At 45.1% G+C, this 27,396-nt stretch overlaps 1 protein-coding gene across 6 annotated transcripts in view; it reads right to left on the bottom strand.

Annotated features, from left to right (window-relative positions):
* Positions 1 to 27,396, bottom strand: part of DAPK2 (death associated protein kinase 2) — a 136,908-nt gene that overhangs the window by 81,909 nt on the left and 27,603 nt on the right. The window contains exon 1 of one of the 6 annotated variants that reach the window (XR_008380730.1): positions 1,506 to 1,642. The exons of the other annotated variants lie outside the window; for them this stretch is intronic. The gene's annotated coding sequence lies outside the window, so the exon portion shown is untranslated. Of the gene's footprint in view, positions 1 to 1,505; positions 1,643 to 27,396 lie in introns of those variants that run through there. 6 annotated transcript variants of the gene reach the window in all.

Below are 27,396 nucleotides of genomic sequence, written 5' to 3' on the forward strand. Positions count from 1 at the left end.
CTCCAGGGAGCCTCCATCTCTAAAAAACAGCTGGGCGCTGTGGTGGGCATCTGCAGTCCCAGCTACTAGGAAGGCTTGAGGCAAGAGAATCACTTGGGTTCAAGAGTTTGAGGTTGGGCGGCGCCTGTGGCTCAGTGAGTAGGGCGCCGGCCCCATATGCCGAGAGTGGCCGGTTCAAACCCAGCCCCGGCCAAACTGCAACAAAAAAATAGCTGGACGTTGTGGCAGGCGCCTGTAGTCCCAGCTGCTCAGGAGGCTGAGGCAAGAGAATTGCGTAAGCCCAAGAGTGAGAGGTTGCTGTGAGCCGTGTGACGCCACGGCACTCTATCCGAGGACGGTACAGTGAGACTCTGTCTCTACAAAAAAAAAAAAAAAAAAAAGAGTTTGAGGTTGCTGTGAGCTATGACACCATGGCACTCAACCCTGGGACAACTGAGTGAGACTCTGTCTCAAAAAAAAGAAAAGAAAAAAAATGCAGGCCTTATCACATTTTGCTAAGTCATATCCTCTGGAGGGCTGTGGCTTTTTGTGTGTGTGTGTGTGTGTGTTTTTTTTTGGCCGGGGCTGGGTTTGAACCCACCACCTCTGGCATATGGGACCGGCGCCCTACCCCTTTGAGCCACAGGCGCCGCCCTGGGGCTTGTGGCTTTTGATCATCTACCTTTATTTTTGAATTCTGTCTATGTGCCTCTTGTATGTTGCATCAAATTCCTAAGATACAGGAGCAAGAAGAACCGTAGGTGGTTCTGTGCTGCCATCCCTACAGCATTCACTGGCCCAGGAAATAGCGTGGAGAAAAGGTATGAGCTGCAGAGTGTGCCTCCAAAGACAGAGCCCGGCCCATTTCACAGATGGCTAAAGGGAGGTGGCACAGTGTTAAAGGCTTTGCCTAAATAATCATTTATGTTGATGCTAATAGAGAAGTTGATTGCTTGCAGAGCAGAAAGCATTTCCCACAGGAATAAAATGGTGCCACTCCCTCCTCATCCAGCCCCCATGCTTGTAGATGCCCACTCCCTCATCCCCACCCTCAAAGGGACTTGGCTTTAGGCCCACACCCAGCTGCCTTGTGCCCACAAGCCTGGAAGGCAGGGTGGGGACAGAAGGAACAGACAAGTCCTCTTAGAAGCATATTTTCCTCCGAACTCTACTCCCTCCTGGCCCCAACTTCCCAGCAGAAGCCAGCGCCTCTGTTAAGCAAGTGGCTCAGAGTATAGCTGGACCACCTCTTCTGTCATCACCACCCCCAATTAGCAGATACCAGGCGCCTTCAGGGTGCCACACCTGCTGCGTTCCTCTAACTCTGCTCTAAGTCATTACAGGCTTTGGCACAGCCTGACAGGTTTCCTTTAAGCCTAATTATCAGGAAAGGGATGTGTCATCTCCAGTATGATTTACTTTTTTTCTCTGCTACCCCAACTGAAATCTAGAGTGGATCCCAGACTCTTAAAATGGCCTCTTTCCTCTAGAAATCCCACCCACCAAGTCTCCTCCCCCACTCCCACCTCAGGGTAGCTGCCTCCAGGTGACCTAATCCTCTCTCATGGCTCACACTGGAGTCCCAGAGGGGCAGGGGTCAGCCAGTAGCACTCCAAGGGCACGGCAACCTCACATCTGGGAAGGACCCCAGGACAGCTCCAGCCCAGTCCCATCACTAGCTGGATGTGAGACTTTGGGTGAGTTTCATCACCTGTAAGACAAAGATGACAACCTCCTTGTAGGCTAAGATGAGGATTTAATGCATTGATGCATATAAAGTGCCTGGAACAGCATCTGGCACATGGTGAACGCCAATAAATATGATTTTATTTTTAGCTCTCTGGGATCCAGTTTCCTCACCCGTGAAATGAAAATAATACCCTTATCTCATAGCACAGTTGAGCAAATTTAATTTGAGAAATGTGAGACCACTTAGCACAAAGCCTGGCATACCCTTGGTACTCAGTGAATGGTTCTGATTGATCATGAGCCAATTACACAGTGAATGTCATGGTGCAAAGCAAACATTCTGACCCATGGTTGCAGGCTGCCCTTTCCTGCCCCTTGAAACCCCCAGAAAACCACCTACAGCCTCAGAGAAACAAGCCACAGAGCAGTCACTGCTCCCACATGGACCCAGGTTGGTCAGACAAGCACATTTCTGCCTTATCGTGAGTGATGGTAGGTCCAAGCTTTCCCTCTGGAACAGAAGGGGAGAAACCAGGTTGTGTCTCAACATGTCAGGATTCTGCAGGGTCTCCTGCCAGTAGACAGGCTGGCAAGGCTCCTGTACACACAGAGAAAGGTACCCCCTTAAGAAGGGTTCTCTGCCTGGGTCCCAGGGCCTCTACTGGGTGGCCCACCCCCAGAGGAGACCCCAGGGAATTGCCAGGAAGCGCAGGCAGGATTGGCTGGGGCTGCCGTGACTGTAACAAGTGCCCTCTGTGCGCACAGCTCGGCCTCCTCCCCATCACGGCCCTTACTGCCGCAGACTGTTCTGTCCACTTGCCTGAAGCCCACCCTCTGCTATAAACTCCTGGGACAGTGCTCCTGTCTTGTTCACCATTGTGCTTTTAGCATCTATCAGAGCATGATGAGTATTATAGGCACTGGGAACACAAAAATGAACAAGATGCTTAAAAAAATAAACACGATGTCATCCCTCACCCATAAAACCACCACCAAATATCGAAGAACAGAGACCCCATCCCCACCTTTGAAAATTTTCTCTTTACTACCTAACCATTTTGTGTATTGACTCTTGAATGTTCTTTGTGCACGTTATTTTTATCAGCTAGCCACAGAGGCTCACACCTGTAATCCTCACTCTGGAAGGCTGAGGCGGTAGGATCCCTTGAGTTCAGGAGTTGGAGATCAGCCTGAACGAGAGTAGATGTCCACTAAAATTAGAAAAATGAGGTGGGTGCGGTAGTGTGCACCTATAATCTCAGTTACTAGAGAGGCTGAAGCAGGAGGATCATTTGAGCCTAGGAGTTGGAAGTTGCAGCAAGCTATGATAACACCACTATACTTTAGCCTGGATGACAGAGTAAGACTGTCTTAAAAGAAAGAGAAGAGAAAAGAAGAGGAGGGCAGAGGAGGGGAGGGGAGAGGAGAATAAAAAGAAAAGACAAGTTCTTTTTACCTCCAGGAGACCCGCTCTCACATAAGGTACACAGGACCCACTTTGACACAGAGTAAACTCAGCTGGGGAGCACAGCAGAACGCTCTGCTGGAAGCCGGCCCATTTAGTCTTCCTCAGTCACTCTCTGTTCTGAAAGGAATTTTCCCATGGATCCCAGAGACCAGTAAGAAGCAAACTAATTTGATTAAAATCCCTCTTCCTCCCAGCCCAGGCATTATTTGACCAAGCCAGGGCTAGGATCAGGACTATCCACAGGCGAGGCATCAGACCCCAGGCTTTCCACAGCTGTCAACAGCTGCTGCTCATGGAACTGCAGGTCAGAGCACAGGGGGGATAAGCACCCTCTCCACTCCCATTTCACAAGGCTGCAGAGCAGCCAAGACTCCAGGTCTGTCTAGTCCTATGTCTTTTTACATCAACAAGGATTTCCAAATTGCTCCAGAGTCTTTTTCTTTTCATTATTTATTTTAATTTTTTTTTTTTTCTGTAGAGACAGAGTCTTACTTTATCGCCCTCAGTAGAGTGCTGTGGCGTCACACAGCTCACAGCAACCTCCAAGTCCTGGGCTTAGGCGATTCTCTTGCCTCAGCCTCCCAAGCAGCTGGGACTACAGGCACCCGCCACAACACTCTTGGCTATTTTTTTGTTGCAGTTTGGCCTGGGCTGGGTTTGAACCAGCCACCCTCAGTATATGGGACCAGCGCCCTACCCACTGAGCCACAGGCGCCACCCTATTTTAATTTTTTTAACAAAGTAATATATATCAACATAAAAATTGCACAGAAGGCCCTATGATAGATACAAAAGCTCCCTGCCAGCTCTGCTTGCCAAAGGCAACCTTTCTTATTTTTATTTTTTTTATTTATTTATTTACAGTTTTTGGCCAGGGTTGTTTTGATATGGTCTCACTCTGTCAACCTGGCTAGAGTACCATGGCATCAGCCTAGCTCATAACATCCTCAAACTCCTGGGCTTAAGCGATCCTCCTGACTCAGCCTCCCCAGTAACTCCCCAGTGGACTACAAGCATCCACCACAATGGCCAGCTAATTTTTCTCTTTTTAGTAGAGACAGGGTCTCATTCTTGCACAGGCTGGTCTTGAACTCCTAACCTCAAGCAATCCTCCTACCTCAGCCTTCCAGAGTCTAAGCGTGAGCCACCACACCCATCCTGCCAACCAGGCTTATTTTTTTTAACTTTTTTTGTGTGTTTCTTTGGGGGGGGGGCGGGTTATTTGTTTGTTCGTTTGTTTGTTTACCAGGCCCAGGTTAGGCTCAAACTCACTACCTCTCGTGTGCGGGGCCAACATGCTAACTACTGATCTATGGCGGCCAACTCTGGCAATCATTTTTAAGCTTCTTGTATATAAGAACACTTTTTTCAAATAAATCTTACATAGAAGTTTAATGTACAAAAGAGATCAAAGTGAAGATGCTTTGGTTGAAAGGGAAATGACACGAAGCACTTGCTTGACTACTATACACACCCACAAACAGCCCCTAAGTCTGTACACAGGACTCAGTGTGAAAGCCACACCACTACAGCAAACTTCCCCTTATACCACAACCACCTGCTTTTACTGAGGGCCTGCTGTGGAAGAGAGGAAACTTCTTTCCCTGAACAGACATGCCTATTTCCCAGGCATACTTAGATTTTTGTTCCCACAGCTCCCTCCATACCCAGACACCTGAGGTGTCACTGTCTATAGCAAAAGAGACCTCTGCAAAGTCTCGGGTTTTCCCTAAATCATAGGCTCTGAGAAAGAACTCAGGAGGAATCCAGAAGCACAAATAACTAATAGCTAGTTGGGTGAGTAGTCATGTATACCATAGTATGAACTAATTGAATAAATTGCTTTCCTACCAATTGACAAAATTCAGCTACGCTGAGTAGGAGAATGGAAATTTTGACATAAGAGGAGAAAGGATAATGTTAGGGGTGGGGAGAAAGAAGACAGAACAAGATGGGCTCTGCAGTGGAGGTGCCTGGGGTGCTAGAATGTGCCCACAGCCTGGCAAGCTGGGAATAGGAAAGGTCAAAAGTCATCAAAGGAATGCAAAAACAAAGTGGTAAGGGCACCCTCTGATTGCTTATTCCTCAGTCCTTTCCTTCTTCAAAACACTTGAGTCAACAAACATTCTTCAACCACCTCTACCACCTGCCAAAAAAAAAAAAAAAAAACAACCCTGTTCTGGCTCAGTGCCCATAGCTCAGTGAGTAAGGCGCCAGCCACATACACCAAAGCTAATGGGTTCGAGCCCAGCCTGAGCCTGCTAAACAACAATGACAACTGCAACCAAAAAATAGCCGGGCGTTGTGGCAGGTGCCTGTAGTCCCAGCTACTCAAGAGGCTGAGGCAAGAGAATGACTTAAGCCCAAGCATTTGAGAGTTTGAGTTTGTTGTGAGCTGTGATGCCACAGTGCTCTACTGAGGGCAACATAGTGAGACTCTGTCTCAAAAAAATAAAAAAAAACCTGTTCCACAGTCCCACACCACCAGATACTGAAGGCAGGCACCAGATCATTCTGCTATCTCTAGCTCACTGTCCAGCCACAGTGCCCCTAAGCAACTTGGGCCCAATAAGGGACAGTTCCCATATATGATGGTGTAATCATCTTCCTTCCTCATCTTACCCACAGATGGGGTTCAAGCACTCATTATGTACATTTTCTACCTCTAAAATTCAGAGCAAATTCACAGCCTAAGAAGACAACAGTCTCTTCCCACCCTAAGCAGATGAGAAGAAAGTAGGGGCAATAAATAGCAACTAGAGCTCTCAAAAAGATCTTTCTGGAAATCTCCCGCTATGGCTCAAACAGGTTCGGAGCATGTCCTGTCTCCACCCCACCCCAGGGCTCTCGGCTGTACTTTCTGTCCTCTCCTCACCACTGGACACTGCACCCCTAAATACATTGTTCTCAAAAGGTGGTCCTTGGACTGGCTGCACTAACTTCAACCGAGAGCTTGTTAGAAAAGCAGAATCTCAGACTCCAGTGCAGCCCTATTGCATCTGAATCTGCATGTTAACATGACTCCCAGGTGGTTCAGGTAGACAGCAGAAGTGTGAGAAGTGCTATTTCAGAAAACACTACAAGGTCCCAGTCTACTCCTTAACAGACTCCTGAGTATCCCAAATTCAATCCAACTTTCCTTTGGTTCCGAACTTCTTGATGAAAGACTGTTTTCCTACCTTGGTAAAGGCAGTGTCAAGGGCAAACACAAAGTGATAAACATCCATTTAATGACTCCTTCCATGCCTTCCATGAATAATAGTAAGTCCTTGAAGAGTAACTTTGTTTTGCAAAGTGGTTTCAGTTGTGTTTTGTCACTTCACACTCACAAAATCCCTGGTAAGTTCTTGGGGACAGGTATTAATTAACTCTTAGTACAAAGAAGCTCCGTTCAGGAGTCTTAGAGTAGCACCATCAGCCTCCAAGGCTGCCCTTCTGATCCACATCTGGTGGAAATGTCTCAGCTCAACATTGATTAATTGTAGTGTTCGGAAGAAAGGATGAGCTTGTTTAACATTTTTTTATTAACAGAAATTCCTTTGGGTCTTCTCTTTGGAAACATCAATCAGCTTTACATTCTCTAGTAAGGAACAATATTCTATACATGTGCTTTTTTTTATTTTTACATATACATGTGTTTATTAGGTTTCCATTTTTGCCTTCACAGAATTAAAAAGGCTTAAAATTTAATAACAATAACAATGCTTAAGATACGTACTAGAAACAAAAATCTCGTAAAGAATGAATGAAAATAAATACATTCAGAAAAGAAATCAGATGATTCTGCATAGAAATATTAAGCAATAATAATAATAATGTAAAGAAAATAACATTCACATTGTCAGATAAGAGTATGTCTATTATAGAATGCTTTGACTCTGAGGTTCAGTATGGAGTCATCAGTTAACTTCTTCTTATTATTTTTTTCCAAAGTCTCAAAAAATAGACAACTAATATTTACAAATAAAAGTAAAAGATAATTTCAGAAAACAGATCATGCCAAATCTTATAAACAATAGAAAAAGAAGAAATACTTCAAAATCATTCTTCTCAATCTGGATACACCTGATATTAAGAGACAGAGTTTTACTTTTGTCCTTGGTATAGTGCTATGTTGTCACAGCTCACAGTAACCTCAAACTCCTGGGCTCAAGCAATCCTCTCACCCCAGCCTCCCAAATAGCTGGGATTACAGGCACCCACCACAACACCCAGCTAGTTTTAGAGATAGGGGTCTTGGCTCTTGCTCAGGCTGGTCTTGAACTCTTGAGCTCAAGCAATCCACTTGCCTTAGCCTCCCAGAGTGCTGGGATTACAGGTGTGAGCCACCATGCTGGGCCCTGTGTATGTGCTTTGATATAACTTTTTGAAGATGAATAGACCTCAAAAGGTCTTAATAGTTTCTCCTATTTATCCCTGTGTCTTCCATAGCATTCATCGCACACATAACAGTCAAAAGTCAAAAATATGTTTTAGGTGGTGCCTGTAGCTCAGTGGGTAGGGCGCTGGTCACATGCACCAGGGCTGGTGGGTTCAAACCCAGCCCCAGCCTGCTAAAACAAAACAAAACAAACAAAAAAATACCCGGGCATTGTGGCGGGCGCCTATAGTCCCAGCTACTTGGGAGGCTGAGGCAAGAGAATCACTTGAGCCCAGGAGTTTGAGGTTGCTGTGAGATGTGACACCAAGGCACTCTACCTAGGGTGACATAGTAAGACTCTGTCTCAATTAAAAATATATATGTTTTATTTAATGCATGGATGGATGGACAACCAATTGGAACAATACATCCTAAACTTCCTCAACTTCAGTTTCCTAATCTGTAAAATGAGGGCAATATCTGCCTATATGAGGCTGCTGTGAGACCTTTGTGACAATATAACTTAACATAAAAACTGCGAAGGCATGGCCTCTCTATGGATTTCACACAGACAAACTAGGCAGCTATTTGATTAGAGGTCAGAGGGTCTTTGTCCCCATAATAAATCCATTAACTGTCATTTCATCTCTAAAGCATCATTCCTTAGAGTCCTGCATGTTTTTAACAAAAAGTTGCCTAATGAAACTAGCAGCAGAGGGTGTGTGTGTGTGTGTGTTGTGGGGGCAGAGGTGGTAGGATGGAGTTATGACTGAACCCTTTATGAGCTTATCCAAACCAGAAACAAGCCTAAGTATGGCAAAACTTGAAACAGCAACACTTCTATAGGGTGTGAAATTAATCTGAAGATTTAGCAACAACACTTCATAATAGCCACTGCTTTGCTCTGGCAGAGACCTGGATACACTTTATACTGTGGGGCATCCAATACTTGAAGCATCACTAGGATCTGCCTGCTTCTTTGCTGACCCAAGGTGGAGTTAAAAACCTGGGTTTAACCTATTGAATGATCAACAACAAATCACTCAAAGCTGGGTGTGGTGGCTCATGCCTGTAATCCCACCACTCTGGAGGCAGAGACAACCTTAGTGGTTCAAGACCAGCCTGAGCAAGAGCAAGACTCTGTCTCTACTAAAATAGAAGGAAAAAAAAACTAGCCAGGCATTGTGTCAGGTGCATGTAGTCCCAACTACTCAGGAGGCTAGGCAACAGGAAGTTTTGAGTCCAAGAGTTTGAGGTTGCTGTGAGCTACGAAGATGCCCATGGCACTCTACCCAGAGCAGACTCTGTCTCAAAAAACAAAACAAAAAGTCATCCTCTCTAGGCCTTAGTCTCCTCATTTCAAATGAGGTGATGGAACTGAAACAAGATCTATGGTCTCCAAACTTATCTTAAAAAGCCCAACATGTAGAACAAAGGATCCCCCTGTCCCCTTTCCCTGTGGTGTCCCGGGGGACCCTGGGTTCTAAGGAATACCAGGTCGAATGAAATTCAGATGTATTCCATGTTCCCCTCCATCTCAACCCTAGGGGAGTCCATGATCTGTCTAGGGGCCAATAAAGAATGTGAGAGAAATCAGGAGAAAAATCAATTCTTTTCTTTGTTGTTGGGGGTTTTTTTTGCAGTTTTTGGCCAGGGCTGGGTTTGAACCCACTACCTCCGGCATATGGGGCTGGTGCCCTACCCTTTGAGTCACAGGTGCTGCCCAAGAAAAAGCAATTCTTAGAGCCAAGTCAGGGACTCGTGTTATATACAAAATTGGCCATTTGGAGTTGGGGTATTAACAAGGCTCGTGGAGAATGCATCACTTGGGTAAACTAGTCATTCTGTGCCTCAGTTTCTTTGTTTTAACTGAGGTTAGTAAGTTTTCCTTACAGAAGAATCTCAAATAATGTATGGTTTAGAGATTATCCCTTCCATGAAGTGAAGCCTAATTCCCTTCCCCTTGAGTGTGAGCTGGACTGAGTGACTCACTCCTGAGAGAGTACGGAAAGGAAAAAGCAGCAACTTCACAGCGGGGAGACCTGGCGGGCACCACTAACTAAGCAGTCAAGGCTAATATTGCCAGTGATAAGTCACGTTGTTATCACGCACCACCTGATACCAAGGGATCAGAAGGCCACTTCCCTCTGTGGTATTATTCTCCAAATCTGTAACCTCTGTCTAATCGTGAGAAAAGACATCAGACAAACCCAAATTGAGGACTTCCTACAAAATACCTAACCAGGCTCGGCGCCCATAGCTCAGTGAGTAGGGCGCCTGCCACATACACCGAGGCTGGCGGGTTCAAGCCCGGCCCCAGCCTGCTAAACAACAATGACAACTGCAACCAAAAAATAAAATAAAATAAAATACCTAACCAGTCTTCCTCCAACTCCTTAAGGTCATGAAAAACAAAGAAAAAGACACAGAAAAGAAACAGACCACAGGAGACTGAGGAGAAACATGATAACCAAATAAATGCAATGTGGTATCCTGGATGGAATCGCAGAACAGAAAAAGGACATTAATGGAAAAACTGGTGACATCCATGTAAAGTCTGGAGTTCAGTTAACAGTACTAATAAATAATTAGTAAATGTGCTAATGTTGGTTTCTTAGTTTTGACAAATAGTTATGTAAGATATTAACATTAGGGGAAATTCGGTGAGGGGCCTATGGAACTCTGTACTTTGTAACTTTACTGTAAATTCAAAATTATTCCAAAATTAATAGTATATTATAAATACTAAGGCTGATGCACATAATAGCATCTACCTTGCGGGGTTGTTGTGAGGATTAAATGAACAAAAGGCTTGGAACAGCATCTGAAACACAGTAGGTTCTCCATAGATACTGATTGACTATTACTATTACTACCAACAGAAAATAATCCTTTTCTATGTTCTACTGTATTGGAGTTCATTTGATTTGCAAATACATGTATTAATATTTCAATAATACCCATGACACAAAGGCTGAGAGGTGTGTCCACACAACAAGGTAAGTTTCTGAATCAACTTGGAATCAAATGGTCTCATCTCCTAAAAGTTTTTGTCAAATCTCTTTAGATTTTTGCTTGAGTCATTCAAATATTTATTGAGCAAATAAATATTATTTATTATAATATTTATTGAGCAATAAATATTATTATTTATTGTATCTTTAAGGGGATAAAAAGTAATTTAAAACATTGTCAAAAAGGGGAGGCAAGTGCATGAGTAATGGAAAGCATAAGGCAAGGATAGTTCACCGTCAAAAGAAAGTGCTTTAGGAAATCAAGAGTGAGATTGTTTCCAGCCTGGCAGGGGGTGCAGGTGGCAAATGAGGAAAGGGGATTGAGATTAAAATATAGGACTTCAATCTGGATTGTTGGTGATACTCAGGATGGTCTACATTTGTCTCTCCTTTTCCTCTGTCCCCATCTTTGGGCTTAATTTACCAGTAGTGCCCAGGAATGTTCAATGTGCTTTTTCTTTTTTTTTTTGGTTTTTGGCCGGGGCTAGGTTTGAACCCGCCACCTCCGGCATATGGGACCGGCGCCCTACTCCTTGAGCCACAGGCGCCGCCCAATGTGCTTTTTCTTGACACAGAGTCTCACTTTGTTGCCCTCAGTAGAGAGCTATGATGTCATGGCTCACAGCAACCTCAAACTCTTGGGCTCAAGCAATTCTGTTGCCTCAGCCTCCCAAGTAGCTGGAACTACAGGCGCCCACCACAACGCCCAGGTATTTTTAGACACAAGTCTTGCTCTGGTTCAGCCTGGTCTCGAACCTGCAAGTTCAGGCAATCCACCCGCCTCAGCCTCCCAGAGTGCTAAGATTACAGGCGTGAGCCACTGTGCCCGGCTTCAATGAGCTTTTTATATACTTGCTTGCATTTTTGCCTTAATGTCTTCTGCAGAACTAGGTCCTTTTGGTGTTTTAGGAGTTTTCCTGTGTTTGGAAGGATTCTTGACCTTTTGATCTCGGTGTTGACGGTTTTGAATCCTTTCCATTCTGGTTTGATTTTTGTGCATTTTTGGCTGGAGTATCTCTACAGATTTCGTCACTGGAGCTTTTTCTTCAGTTTCTTCATCATCATCTTCTTCTTCAGCAGCAAGTTTTACCTTTTTCTGTGGAACTTTGCTATCACCTCCAGGGGCAGATCACTTTCCAGACACTTAAGAGTTTCACATCCTCCTCCTCTTTATCTTCTGACTGTATCTTCTTCCACAGCTACTAAGTGCTACCTTAATATATGCACAGGCCCCGAACCACACTTCAACCACAGGTGGCATTCTTTCAAATCCCCCAAGAGAAACCGTTGGCTGTACAGACATTTTCAAAGTCTCCAGTGTTGCTTTAATTGAACTGCCTTCATTAATTCATTGCCTCTGCTTCAACAATGTGCAATTCATCTTTTGTACCAGCCCCTAAACTGACCGTTCTTTTTTTTTTTTCATGAGTTTTTTTATTTTTCTTTCTTTCTTTTTTTTTGGTTGCAGTTTTTGGCAGGGGCCAGGTTTGAGCCCGCCATCTGTGGTATATGGGGCCGATGCCCTACTCCTTGAGCCACAGGCACCGCCCCCTAAACAACCGTTCTTAAAGATAACTGGTGCTCAATTTCATCATTAGCCACCTTAAAATGATAATGTTTGTTGTCCTTTAGTTCACAACTGAAAAGATAGTTCTGAGGCCTCAAGGGGCTCATGTTCATTATCATTGAATCTTCAATGAGGTGGTGGCACGCACTTAGGTGGGAGAGAAGACAGACAGAGATAAACAACTACTGCTCCAAGGCACAGCCGTGCAGGACGGAATCACACCAGGGACATTAGATTTATTTTATTTATTTTTATTTTTTTAGAGACAGAGTTTCACTCCGTTGCCCTCCGTAGAGTGCCGTAGCATCACAGCTCACAGTAACCTCCAGCTCTTGGGCTTAGGCGATTCTCTTGCCTCAGCCTCCCAGTAGCTGGGACCACAGGCACCCGCCACAACGTCAGCTATTTTTTTTATTGTTGTTGCAGTTTGGCTGGGGCCGTGTTTGAACCTGCCACCCTCAGCACCCTGCCCACTGAGCCACAGGCGCCGCCCCGGACATTAAATTTTTTTAAAACTTCAACTCGCATCAATCCATAGCCGTTCTATTTCATCTACATGCCTACTTATTCCCCTCCCCACTGTATTATTCTGAAGGAAATCTCAGATGTCATACTGTTTTATCTATAATTATTTCAATATATGTCAAAAGATAGGGTTTCTTTTTTTCAAACTATAACCATAGTACCTATCACATTTCTAAAAACTAATAATATTTTTTTTGTTTTTGAGACAGAGTCTCACTTTGTCACCCTCAATAGACGGCCATGGCATCATAGCGCACAGCAACCTCAAACTCTTGGGTTCAAGTGATTCTCTTGCCTCAGCCTCCCGAGTAGCTGGGACTACAGGCGCCAGCCACAACGCCCAGCTATTTGCAGAGGCGGGGTCTCACTCTGGCTCAGGCTGGTCTTGAACCTGTGAGCTCAAGCAACCCATCCACCTCGGCCTCCCAGAATGCTAGGATTATGGCATGAGACACCACACCCAGACCTAATAATAATTTTTCTTTTTTTTCAGTTTTTGACCAGGGCTGGGTTTGAACCTGCCACCTCTGGCATATGGGGCTGGCACCCTACTCCTTTGAGCCACAGGCACCACCCCCTAATAATAATTTTTTAATGTCATGGATATCCAGTTGGTATTTATATTTCCCCCATTATGCCATAAATGTGGGGTTTTTTTTTTCTTGGTAGTTCATTTCATCAAATCAAAATCCAAATAAGGTCATATATTGCCAATTGATTGATATGTCTCGTAAGCCTCTTTAATCTTTGGTCCCCCTCACCCTTCTTCCTCTTTCTCCACAGTCTGGATTTTGCAGATCACTTCCTCACAATGTTGTTTACATGTTCCTCTGTCTCCTGTTTTTCGTGCAATCTAGTAGCTGGATCTAGATGCTTGATCAGTTCAGGTTTGAATTTCTGGCAAGACCCCTTCATAGGCAGTGCTGTGTGCTTCCGTCAGGAGAGACATAATGTCAGCTGTCTTTCTTTGTGATAATAATAGCATTTGATAATCAATGCCTAGATCCATTATTCAATAGGGGGAACTGCATTTACTAAAAAAAGTTCTCCTGCCCCTCCTCCTCTCTGATTTGCCTCATACTGACACCTTTGCCTGCATGGGGCAGTTTAGTTCAGAAAAGATTAGTGTTCTGAGAATTTGCAACTCCTCAGTGGGACACAGACTTTCAAAGCTATTACTATCCCACTTGCAGGGGTGGAGGCAGGTGTCTCTGCTAGGCCTCAATGGAACCTGCTGGCTGGTTTGGTAGGGTCTCCCCCTCAGCTTTCCCGACGATGACCCCGTGGTAGGCCCTTGGGCTGGCAGTGGGCTTTCTCCACAAGCTCTGGGCACACACAGACACGTCGAGCACATGCAGCACTGCCTCCCAAGTCGGCCAAGGACACAACCCAAGGATCCTGTAACTCTGAGAGCCACACCTTCCCTTTCAGCAGCCACAGGTTGTTCTATAACCTCATATTCTTGGCTTCCGTACCAATATCAGTGACGACTCCTCTTTATTTCCTTTGAAACATTAATTCCTTCTACTCCCACAACTCCTTTGAGATGAGGTTTTTCACAAGCTTTCAAAACACTGTCTTACCTAATCCTCCTAGCACTTAAGAGAGTATTAAAGGTGACTAACAGAGAGCCCCATGTCCCAAAGCTCAAAGGCGTGGCTGGGGTACCTGCTGTCCTGCCCTGGCCTCTGCCCTGCACTTAAGGGTGCAAGGTTATGCCTTTGACAAGACAAAGACATGTCTTCTAATTAAGTCATCCCTGAGGGGTCCTCTGTCCTGTGGTCTCTGGCAAGCTGGGAAGCTCTCTTCAGCAAGGGTATCCCATTAGCTGACAGCAAATCATCCTATGGAGATTTTCTCAAAGAGTAGCAATTTCAAACACTGTTTTACTTTCAGGTTCTGTGTGTGAGGCTGCGTGTTTTGATCAGGGGTTTAGTAAATACAGTCGCCAAAGTCCTTAGAAACAAGAGCAGAAACTTATCTTCCCTTGACCTGAGTCCTACATGCCAGCCCAGGAATGCCATGTGCAATTCAGAACGACGTGCAAGTGCTGGAGAAAAGGCGGCAAGTAACATGTGAAATGACCCAGAAGGTGGAAGCACAGCCATGTGCCCTACCAAAATGGGAATGGGCTCACACCAGTTTGCCAGAGTCCTTTAAGCTTGAAGCCGACAGCAAACACTGGGAGACAGACAGCCAAGGTGGGAGTGGGAAGGGGAGAAAATAAAAAAACTATCTTGCCCACAAGGGAGAAGAAGAGAACACAGGACTAGATTTAGGAAAAGAACCAGCCTCAACTCAAATGTAAAATTCTGTGACACAGGCAAAGTCAGCCTGCCCAACAGGGCTCTCCCTTTGCCATCTTCTGTCACTCATCACTCCCAAGAGGGCTTCAGGACCAACCCAGACTGAGTGGTCCCAGCCCACCACACTTGTCCATCCAGCCTCCCCAGGCCAACCTGACCCCTCCAACACCAAAGCAGCACCTACTACCAAGATGTGTGCCCACTTGACTTCTGACACATGTAGCTTTTGCCAGTTTACTAAAACATAGTCGGCTTGGTGCCCATAGCACAGTGGTTACAATGCCGGCCACATACACCAAGGCTGGAGGGTTCAAACCCAGCTCAGGCCAGCTAAACAATAATTACAACTGCAACAAAAAATAGCCAGGCGCTGTGGCGGGCACCTGTAGTCCCAGCTACTTGGAAGGCTGAGGCAAGAGAATCACTTAAGCCCAAGAGTTTAAAGGTGCTATGAGCTGTGAAGCCACAGCACTCTATCGAGGGCGACATAGTAAGGCTCTGTCTCAAAAAATAAAATAAAATAAACAAAACAAAATAAATAAAATAAAAATAAATAAAGAAAGAATAGTCCAGAGGCTGAAGTGCAGCCTTTGCCATCAGAGGACAAAGGCCTCCAGACTAACTGGTCAGGGAGAAGAAAAAGCCACTATGACTTTTCTCCTCATATCACGCCCTGGTCTATACAATATATGTCGGCCCTTGGAAATCCCTAACTAAGGATGTACAACCTCATCACCTATGTTAGGGCCCTCAAGGGAAGCAATAAATTCCACAAACTCCATTCCCAATCCACCAAAGCAGGGCAGAACCAACCAAGGAAAGTTGTCTGAGATTTTCCCAGTACATGATAAACCTTAGATAACTTCACAGAACTATGGAAATAAAAGGAACTTCTCACCATCACCCTTTACTTTACAGATGGGAAAACCGAGGCCCAGTAAAAGGAAGGAGCTTGCCCAGATCACCTCCTCTCCCAGGCAGTGACAGATACAGGATTAGACAGGTCTCCTGATAGGCAGCTGGTTCTCTTCCCTCCTCACCCTGCCTCAGGTTTCAGACAGCTCAAACTTGGCACCTGCGTGGGGAAGGCCTGGCAGCTGGACGAGGATAAGGCCAGGTACAGATTACGTCAACCTAGCAGGTAGCCAAGAAGGAAGTGCAGGCCATTATTCCCTCCCACCCACAGGCAGACTGACTCCAGGAACTACTGAAATGCAAGAGGCTCAAACCTCACCCAGAAAAATTTCCAGCTGCAGGGGAGGGGAAATCTAAGAGGCAGTGGTGATCCACCCTCACTTCATCATGTTTACCACCACACAACCCTTTCTTGCCTACCTCCAAAGTGCTCAGAAGGTACAGGATCCCCTGAACCTTCCCCTATTTCCAGGAAGGCAACCCATCCCCTATTTCCATTTGCCTAAGATACCTACTTCCTCATAGCTCCAGAGCTTTCCAGCCTCTAAGGGCCTGCTGGAAGCCTCCCCTGTCTCTGAAGCCCCTGCTCCGATCTCCCAGCCCCAGAGAAAGTTAGTACTGGGAAGGAAGGCAGTGGTCCCCTCCTGGGGGCACACACTCTACATGAGGATTTCCCAAAGCTCCCTGGGAACAGCTCTATAACGCTTGTCCTAACAGTTAGCTAATTAACTATTAAATGTTGTAAAAAGGACCGACAGTTCTACTTCTTTTGACACATTAAATAGCCTGGACTGTGCACCAGTGTTTGCTACGTGCTATTGAGCACTATACATCAAGACCCATGTTAGCAGGATGATGGCCATGGAAGTCAGAATCTGCTAAGGAGGAACAACTCACCTGCTCCCCGACCCGGAAAGGATCCATACGGCACAAATGTCCATTAACTAGTGAATGGATGAACAAAACGTGCTATCGCCATACAATAAAAGGGATATCATTTGACAATTAAAGAGAATAAAGTACTGATCTATACTACAACATGAATGAACCTTGAAAATATTATGCTAAGTGAAAGAAGTCATCACAAAGAACCATGTATTCTATAATTCCATTTATACGAAATATCCAGAATAGACCTGCCATTCGATCCTATAATTCCTTTACTAGGTTTATACCCAGAAGACCAAAAATTACAATATAACAAAGACATCTGTACCAGAATGTTTATTGCAGCCCAATTCATAATTGCTAAGTCACGGAAGAAGCCCAAGTGCCCATGGACCCACGAATGGACTAGCAAATTGTGGTACATGTATACCATGGAATATTATGCAACCTTAAAGAAAGATGGAGATTTTACCTCTTTCATGTTTATATGGATGGATCTGGAACATATTCTTCTTAGCAAAGTATCTCAGGAATGGAAGAAAAAGTATCCAATGTTCTCAGCTCTACTATGAAGCTAAATTATAGCTTTCACATGAAGGCTATAACCCAACTATAGCACAAGACGATGGGGAAAGGGCCAAGGAAGGGGAGGGAGGGGGGAAGTTATGGTGGAGGGACGATAATGGATGGGGCCACACCTACGATGCATCTTAGAATGGGTACAGGCGAAACTTACTAAATGCAGAATACAAATGCCTACATACAGTAACTAAGAAAATGCCATGAAGGCTACGTTGAACAGCTTAATGAGAATGTATCAGATTGTATATGAAACCAGCACATTGTACCCCTTGATTGCACTAACGTACACAGCTATGATTTAACAATAAAAATAAATTAATTTTAAAAAAATCCCAGCACACAGAATAGGCAAATCCATAGAGACAGAAAGGAGATTGTCTAGAGTTAGGGGGATTGGGGAAAATGGGGAGTTGCTTTTCATAGATATGGGGTTTTATGGGGGGAGTAATAAAATATTCTTTTTTTTTGAGATAGAGTTTCACCCTGTGGCCCTCGATAGAGTGCCGTAGCATCACAGCTCACAGCAACATCAAACTCTTGGGCCCAAGCAATTCCCTTGCCTCACCCTCCCAGTAGCCAGGACTACAGGCGCCTGCCACAACACTAGGCCATTTTTCTGCTGCAGTTTTCATCATTGTCTGACAGGTCCAGGCTGGGTTCACCTGGACCGGTGTACGTGGCTGGCACCCTAGCCGGTGAGCTACAGGCACCAAGGCAACAATAAAATATTCTATGACAAAGGTTTAATAACCAGAATACACAGAGAACTCAAACGTATTAGCAAGAACAAGTAATCCCATCTCAGTGTGGGCAAGGGGCTTGAATAGAAACTTCTCTGAAGAAGACAGGCTCACAGCCTATAGACACATGAAAAAATGCTCATCATCCTTAATCATCAGAGAAATGCAAATTAAAACCACTCTGAGATATCATCTAACTCCAGTAAGATTAGCCCACATCACAAAATCCCATAACCATAGATGTTGGCACAGATGTGGAGAAAAAGGAACACTTCTGCACTGCTGGTGGGAATGCAAACTAACACGTTCCTTATGGAAACAAGTTTGGAGATCACTTAGGAATCTAAAAATAGACCTGCCATTTGATCCTTCAATTCCTCTACTAGGTATATATCCAGAAAACCAAAAATCACTTTATAACAAAGATATCTGCACCAGAATGTTTATTGCTTAGCAATTCATAATTGCTAAGTTGTGAAAGAAGACCAAGTGCCCACTGACCCAGGAATGGATTAATAAATTATGGCATATGTACACCATGGAATATTATGCAGCCTTAAAAAAGATGGAGACTTTACCTCTTTTATGTTTACATGGATGGAGCTGGAACATATTCTTCTCAACAAAGTATCTCAAGAATGGAAGAAAAAGTATCCAATGTACTCAGCCCTAATATGAAACCAATTTATAAACACCCACACTTCCATATGAAAGCTATAACACAACTACAGCCCAAGATGAAGGGGAAAGAGGAGAGGGAGGGGAGGGAATGGGGGAGAATGTGTGGAGGGAGGGTAATTGGTGGGACCACACCTATGGTGCATTTTACAAGGATACATGTTAAATCTACTAAATGTAGAATATAAATGTCTTAACGCAATAACTAAGAAAATGAGGTGAAGGCTATGTTAAACAGTTTGATGAAAGTATTTCAAAATGTATGCAAAACCAGCACATTGTATACCATAATTGCATTAATGAATGCAACTATGATTTAACAAATAAATAATAAAATAAAATATTCTAAAATTGATTATGGTAATGGTTACATAACTCTAAATAAAAATACTGAATTATACATTATAAATGAATGATTATATGTAAATTATATCTCTGTTTTTTATTTTTATTTTTATTTTTTTTGTTTTGAGACATTCTCACTATGTTGCCCTCGGTAGAGTGCTGTGGCATCACAGCTCACAGCAACCTCCAACTCTTGGGTTTAAAGCGATTCTCTTCCCTCAGCCTCCCAAGTAGCTAGGACTACGGGTGCCTGCCACAACACCTGGCTATTTTTTGGTTGCAGTTGTCATTGTTTTAGCAGGCCCAGGCCGGGCTCGAACCCGCCAGCCTCGGTGTATGCGGCTGGCGCCCTACTTATTGAGCTATAGGCACCGAGCCATATATCTCTATTTTTAAAAAAGAACCATAAAATATTCGCATGCTTTTACCAGATGATGTCAGCTGTGCCTTCACATGTAGGCTCTTAGGAAGCACTTCTACATACCTTGGCCTCAGGCCATATCTCAATGTCCTGCACCGTTAACATTATACAGACTAGAGAGCTAAGGTCACAGAGCTAACTAGCCACAGATCTGGAACTTAAACCAGATGATTTGAGTCCAAGAACAGTGTTCTTTGGGAATTTATCTGACAGAGAGACTTCAAAAGAAAGAACTCAGCTCCGCAGACAAGGAAAAGCTGCAAATGAGCTAAACATCCTCCACGAAGGAACTGCCATGGCAATCCGGTGTACTGGATGTAATGGACAAATACACAAACGTTAAAATGGTAAACATGAACATTATGAGGGACATGTTTATAGAATAACGATAAACCTGTAGGTTGTGGGGTCGGCAGTTTTCCATTTTCTGTAGGTTAATTAGACAACCTATTGCATTCAGCAGTTTGCAAAATATTCAGTTAAATTAGTGGCATTTTGTGTTGAGGTTTATTGCAGAAGCATTTGGTCCTAGATGAATTTAGCGCCAGGCCCATCTTTGTGTGCTTGCATCCAACTGTGATTAGCCTATACATGTTAAGTTGATGGAAGTCCTTTGTGCTAAACACCAAATCAACCTAATTAAGGCTAAGGACAATAAGAAACTTGGGGAGATGGGTAGGCCTTAGTAAAATCAACAGAAAGGGAAAACCCCGTAAAGTGGTTGGTTGCAGTTGTGTAGTAGGTAAGGACTATGGCAAAGAATCTCAGGCCAAGGATGTCACCGAAGAGTACTTCAGGTGCAAGAAATGAATAAATAAACCTTTGGCTCAAAAAAAAAAAATACAATAAGTGAACATGTGCAAAGGATATGCATGGCTTGATTCAATTTTTAAGTACACCCACATAGTCAAAAAATATTAGTGAGCACAGATGCAACAGTGTGCAAGCAGGATAAATAGTTGAGTGAAACTTTTCCTTTTAAAATTTCCTGTGTTGGCGGTGCCTGTGGCTCAAAGGAGTAGGGCGCTGGCCCCATATGCCGGAGGTGGTAGGTTCAAACCCAGCCCCAGCCAAAAAAAAACTGCAAAAAAAAAAAAATTTCCTGTGTTGTTTCAGCTTTGAGGAAATGAGAAAAAGAAACACTTGAATGGACACCCCCAACCCAGTACAGCGGTGTACTGTCATCATCCAATCAACGGTGTCCTCAGGGGACAGGCCCCTGAGCTACAGGGTAACCAAGGGTCTGACAGTCAACACAGGAGGAAAGAGCAGGACTCCCTTTCTAGTCTGCAAATATAAGACCTCTACCAAAAAGAGGCATAAGAAAGTTGGCCAGAACTTATTCAGTTACCACTAATCTTTCCCTCAACATGTTGTGTGTGTCCCGGACACAAGGCTCTGTCCTGTTTTCACCTCTGTGCTCACCTCCATCATGGGATTCAGCATATTTTACTGAACTTCTTCCTTACTAAACTGAGATGTCCTTGCTAGACTGTAATTGTGCATCCTTGTACCCCCCAGGAACTCAAAACCATGCTGGACACACCATGCTGGTCTGCAGTGCATGTTTTCAGAACAGAATTGGGCTAGACCCTCTTTGTCACCTGCCACACTCTTGAGCTAGATTTTTACAGACCAATGCACTTAGCATAACCTCCTCATCAGCATTCCTAGCCTCAGCCCTCCACCCACACTCCCAGTCCACACCCTACATCCCCCAGTCTATCTTCGAAAAACACTGATGTCATCATGTTCCCCTGTTTTCCCCTTCCCATCAAACCTGACCTCCTTGGCTGGGTCCCAGGGTCCTTTCATTATCTATCCCCATTCTACTTGTCCAAATGTGCTCTGGCTTCCCAGGAGACACTCATTCCCACCTCTGGGCTTCTGCTAGCCCAGTTTGCCTATTTGGGAAGTCATCTACCTACCCAAATCCCACCCCTAATTAAGTTTAAGTTCTAACTCTTCCTGGAAGTCTTCCCCGGCCATGCCAACCCCACAGATCTGCACCTCTGAACGTGTCAGCCCCTAAAGTTCAGTATACTTCACTGTCTTTTTGTGCACTTTTCTTTACTGTGTTTGTCCTCCCCTACCCCCAAAATGGATTAATCTACCTAGAGCCAATAACTTACACTTCACCTCCCATCTACATTAAATTGTGTAAGGCCAATGTCAAATAATTCACCTGTGTGAGCCATCACAGCCCTGTAAGAGGGACACATTGTGGAGTCTCAAGACTTAGTGGTAGTTAGGACTGAAAATCTGAAACACACTCACAATTATTAACAACAAAAGTGGTTTCTAGGTAGCACTAAGGCTTGGTCTAGGCAGCCAGCACAGTCTGGGACTGGGTAGGATTTATAAAAAGGGATTAGAAATGCAAATTACGGGCAGCGCCTGTGGCTCAGTGAGTAGGGCGCCAGACCCATATGCTGAGGGTGGCGGGTTCGAACCCAGCCCCAGCCAAACTGCAACAAAAAAATAGCCGGGCATTGTGGCAGGTGCCTGTAGTCCCAGCTGCTTGGGAGGCTGAGGCAAGAGAATTGCGTAAGCCCAAGAGTCAGAGGTTGCTGTGAGCCGTGTGACGCCACGGCACTCTACCCGAGGGCGGTACAGTGAGACTCTGTCTCTACAAAAAAAAAAAAAAAAGAAAGAAATGCAAATCACTGTGGCTGGGCACAGTGGCTCACGCCTATAATACTAACACTCTGGGAGGACAAGGTGGGTGGATTGCCTGAGTTCACAGGTTTGAGACCAGCCTGAGCCAGAATGAGACCTCATCTCTAAAAATAGCCGGGTGTTGTGGTGGGCACAGCTACTCGGGAGGCTGAGGCAAGAGAATCACTTAAGACCAAGAGTTTGAGGTTACTGTGAGCTGTGACACCATGGCACTCTACCAAGGGTGACAAAATAAGACTCTGTCTCGGAAAAAAAAAGGAATGCAAACCACTGAAATTCTACTGAGACTTAAATTGAGTTATCCATAGCTCCTGATGATATAAAGTAGTGGTTCTCAAAGTGTGACCCAGAACCAGTAGCATCAGTACTATCTGGGGACTTGTTAGAAATGCAAATTACCAGGCCCTCTGCTGGGGGGGCCAGCATCTGTGGTTCAACAAGCCTCCACTAAAGTTTGAGAACCACTAGTGTAAACACACTAGGACTGCCTATGGATGCAATTTTTTTTTTTCTTTTTTTGTAGAGACACAGTCTCACTTTATCACCCTCAGTAGAGTGCCATGGCATCATACAGCTCACAGCAACCTCCAATTCCTGGGCTTAAGTGATTCTTTTGCCTCAGCCTCCCGAGTAGCTGACACTACAGGTGCCCACCACAACGCCCGCCTATTTTTTGTTGCAGTTTGGCTGGGGCCAGGTTTGAACCTGCCACCCTCGGTATATGGGGCCAGTGCCCCACTCACTGAGCCACAGGCGCCATGCCCTAGGGATACAATTTTTAAGAAGTGTCTTTCTGATTACTACTATTCCTAATAATAATAGTAATGAAAATAACAGTATTGACTACTTACTACTCTCTGCCAATTTTCCCAACTACATTTTTCAGGAGCAAGAGATTAGTGACATAGATATAGGCATGGGTATAGGAAATTTTGGCCCTTTCAATGTGGTAATGTCCCCCATTTGTCTCTCAGTTTTAAACCAGTGATTTCTCATCACTCCCAAACCCCTGCCAGCCACTTCTAGCAAAGGCCCCACATACCTGCCTTCTCAATCATCTTGATTTTCAGAGCTGGCACTTTAATTGTTCTGAGCCCCTACAGCAGTTTAGGTCTGTAATTTGTCTATCCACCTCCACTCTGGACAACCCTAGGTCCGTCTGTTGGCAGCTCCAGTTTTATCCCATCCATGAAGACAAACTTCACAAGCCTTCATTCTTAGCACCTGTCGGTGGGTGGGTATGTGCAGAGCAGCAGCCTGGCTTCCCATAATCTTATTTATAAACTGTTATTGATGCGTGTCCTGACCTAATCAGAAGAGGGCTCAAGAGAAGGCCTGCAGTCCTGGGGCAGAATCTGCAGGGATTTGAGACCAGCAAGAAAGAGACCCTGAATCTACTAAAAATAGAAAAAACAGCTGGGCGTTGTGGTGGGTGCCTGTAGTATCAGTTACTAAGGAGGCTGAGCAAGAGGATCTCTTGAGCCCAAGAGACTGAGGTTGCTGTGAGCTATGATAACGCAACAGAACTCTACTCGGTCCTGCATGGTACTATGGAGATGGAGTAGGCCCACCACTACCTTCATATGACGGTTAAGAATTTACTGAGATTTTAGCCTGGGAGGATGCAAGTCAGAAGACATTAAGTGAATCTGTGTAATCTTAAGAGGCCAGGCTAGCAGCTTAAACTACGTAACATGTCTTCAAGACTTAATAATCAGGCAGAAAAGTGAAACCAGGCAAGAAGCTTCCGATAGCTGAGTTGTCTCTGATTACCCTGCATTTAGTCCTGTGGGAGCAAATACCTTAAGAAAACGGGAGAGTTAGCTGGGAGAAGTGGCAAGAATTTAAAAATAAAGAACCCAAGGGCTGGAAAGGCCCTGAAATGCCATCTAGCTCAACCCCACATTGCCAGAGAAGTAGCTAAGGCTCAGATAAAAATGCATTCCTTCTAGAATGACTACAGATCCAGAAAGGAGGATGTTATTAAGCGACCAGAGTTACAGGTTTCCTGGTGTTGACTGGAAAAGCAAGATGGATTTGAGAAATTATTCCTTCTGGAAAAATACAGTTGGCCGCATATCACTGTGAAGCCACAGGAAACATGGACACAGTCCCTGTAAGTGGTCCAGCCTCACATGAATAAATCATGCTGCCATTGTGAGCAGATAGGAATCTCCCACTTCAGAACTAATTAGTCATTTCACTTAGCAAATGGGAGAGGCCCTGACCTTCTCCAGGTGTGGTTATAGTTTGCCAGAACGAAACACCTTCCAGCTAGGATTCTGGGCCAGGAGGCTGGGCTGCCTGAGCCCTCACTGAGGTTGCAACCAATGCAGGTCAAGTGTTTATCAGTTCTCCTTTCTTTAGCTAGACTCCAAGATGGCCTTCACCCACCCCAGAAAACCTGACCCTTGGGATGTGGGGTTATCATGAAGACTTCTTCACAGAGAAAAGTGTGGTTCATTCTACTTCGGGTTTTTAGGAATATTACCTATGGAACACGGCTGGGACCAGGGGCTGCGTGGGATCTCTGACCCTCTTTGGTCACAGGGAGAACACTCATGTTGTTCTAGGCCCTGCCACTGTAGACATGAGCCCTCAGAGACCACAGGGCTGCTGGACAATCACGTGAAGTTCAATCTGAAAGGCATCTCTGAGAGTATCCAGTAGTCCAGTGGTTTTCCAGAGGAAGAAATAAAAACCCAGGAAGTCAATAACTTGTACAAAATCACCCAATAATTTAGAAAAAGATGAGATGAGGCCAAATAATTTCCCATGTCAGCTGACCAGCCAAGAGGACATCAACAGGTATTGACCAAAAACCACATGCAAGGTACAGCAGGGGAGCTTACATCGAACTGGAAAAACAAGACCTGATCCCTCAGAAAAGTTAAGACTATTAAATAAAAACAAGACCGGACACAGTTGAGGGAGGATGGATAAATTATCAGATATGCAGACAAGAGGCACATAGGAAGGAAGGACGCTGAGAGGAGATGGGCTGGAAAGGATGGGAGGATGGGAGATCTGGACAGGAGGAGCAAGAAGAGTGGATTTTAGCAGAGTGGTAAGCAAGGGTCAGGCAGCAGGAAAGGGTACCACGTGGTCAAGGACCTGTGCCAGCTGCAATCTGGCAGAACAAAAGCTTGGCTGACCCATGGGGCCCTGCCATACCTAGGACACCCTCTCATCTGCCTATGCCCCATGGGACAAGAGCAGCATGTCCCAGGTGGGAATTACCACTCCAAAGTTCAAAAGCAGCTAATCCCAGGGCTCTGTGAACACTTCCATCACTGGGCTACAGGTACCAAGACCCACTTGACCATAAGGCTCAGTGCACTGGTGGAGGGCAGGGCAGGCAGCTGCTGTCTGCACAGGTCCTAATTTGCAGTGAGCACTCTCCAAGAGGAAAGAGGGGTAGGCAAGTATAGTGAGATGAATAGTCGCGCCCCCAAAATATGTCCATATCCTAACCTCTGAAACATGTAAATGTGACATCATTTGGAAAAACAGTCTTTGCAGATGAAATTAACTTAAGGATCTTGAGATGAGACCATCCTGGATTATGTGGGTGGGCCCTAATCCAATGACAGGTGTCATAAGAGGGAAGCAGAGGGAGATAGGACAGAAGAGAACTCACAGAGACATACAGTAAGAAAGTGATGTAAAAACACAGGCAGAGATCAGAGTGATGTGTCTACAAGCCAAGAACAGCAAGGATTGCCAGCAGCCACCAGAAGTGAGGAGACAGGCATGGAACTGACTCTCCCTTGGAGCCTCCGCAAGGAATCCAACCCCACTGACACCTTGATTTCAAACTCCTAACCTCTACTCCTGCAACAGAATACACTTCAGTTGTTTTAAGCCACCCAGGTTGTGGTAACTTGCTACGGCAGCCCCAGGAAACTAGTAGAGCAAGGAAAGAGGGCATGGGAAACAGGCTTGGGGGCTTCAGGAAGGTGTCCAAGAGGATGGGGCAGCCAATGTTCTGCAGAGTTCACTCAGCCCTGGGAGGCCAGCTGGACACAAGGGCAATGAAGTGGTATCCCCCGCACCCTCCTCTCTCTCAGGTACTGGGCCACCAGCCTCTGACAGATTCGCCTCTCAGAGCTACAGTCCCATCCCCCTTTCCAGCATCCTCCACACCTGGCCCTCTTTATCCACGATTTCCCAAAAGTAACTGGCACCATCCTTCAGATGCTTACATCTCCCCATGCCCAGACAGCCTGCATTCTAGGACATGGGCAGGTCTACAACTTAACTGAATGCGAACCCTCTTTCCTTTCTTGGTGTGGAATCAGAAAACCTTGGCTCAACTTATTAGCTCATGACCAGGTCACTCACCCACTCTGAGCCTTAGTTTTCTATTAAAAAAAGAGTCAGTTATCCCTGCCTATCTAGTAATGTGGCCATGAGAATCAAATGAGATAAATATGTGAATGTGCTTTGTAAACTGTAAAGGTCTATACAAATACAGGTGATTTTTATAATTACCCCCATTGTGTCAAATAACAGGCACATTGGTGTGAACCTCTGAGAAATGCAGACTCCTGGGTCAGAAGCAGAAGAGTACAAACACCACTGTTCCTTTCCATTTCTGTAACTTTGAAACCTTCTCCATCAAATTACTATATAGCTTTGCCAAGAAACCAAAAATATTCTAGCCACAACTCGAGAGATCATAAGTAAAGCCATTTCCATAATGACCGCTGCTGGGCTTCAATCAGTTTGGCTACTTTGGCCAAAAAAAATAGCGTTTTTAAAACACCACATACCACCATCTGGCCCCTCCCCCGTCGCTCTCCTAAGAAAATAAAATCAGTGGAAACCAACTTTAATTGATGAAATATACCAAAGAGGCACTCATTCCTGGAAGGCAGGCCCTTCCCATGAGCATTCTCAAGATGCAGTTTGCAGGCAGAGGTTTCCCGTGGAGGTGGGAGAGGAAGTGAGCTCCTCCCTAGTCCCAAGGGCTGTCTGTGAGCACACGACCTGTGAACCCAATGAGGCAATTGCTGCCACAGACTCAAAAATCCAGTTAAAGGCTAAACAGCCTTAAGACTTCTTTACTGGGGGCGGCGCCTGTGGCTCAGTCGGTAAGGCGCCGGCTCCATATACGGAGGGTGACGGGTTCAAACCCGGCCCCGGCCAAACTGCAACCAAAAAATAGCCGGGCATTGTGGTGGGCGCCTGTAGTCCCAGCTACTCGGGAGGCTGAGGCCCAGGAGTTGGAGGTTGCT

Source organism: Nycticebus coucang, chromosome 6, assembly GCF_027406575.1.
Source record: "Nycticebus coucang isolate mNycCou1 chromosome 6, mNycCou1.pri, whole genome shotgun sequence".
Classification (NCBI taxonomy): domain Eukaryota; kingdom Metazoa; phylum Chordata; class Mammalia; order Primates; family Lorisidae; genus Nycticebus; species Nycticebus coucang.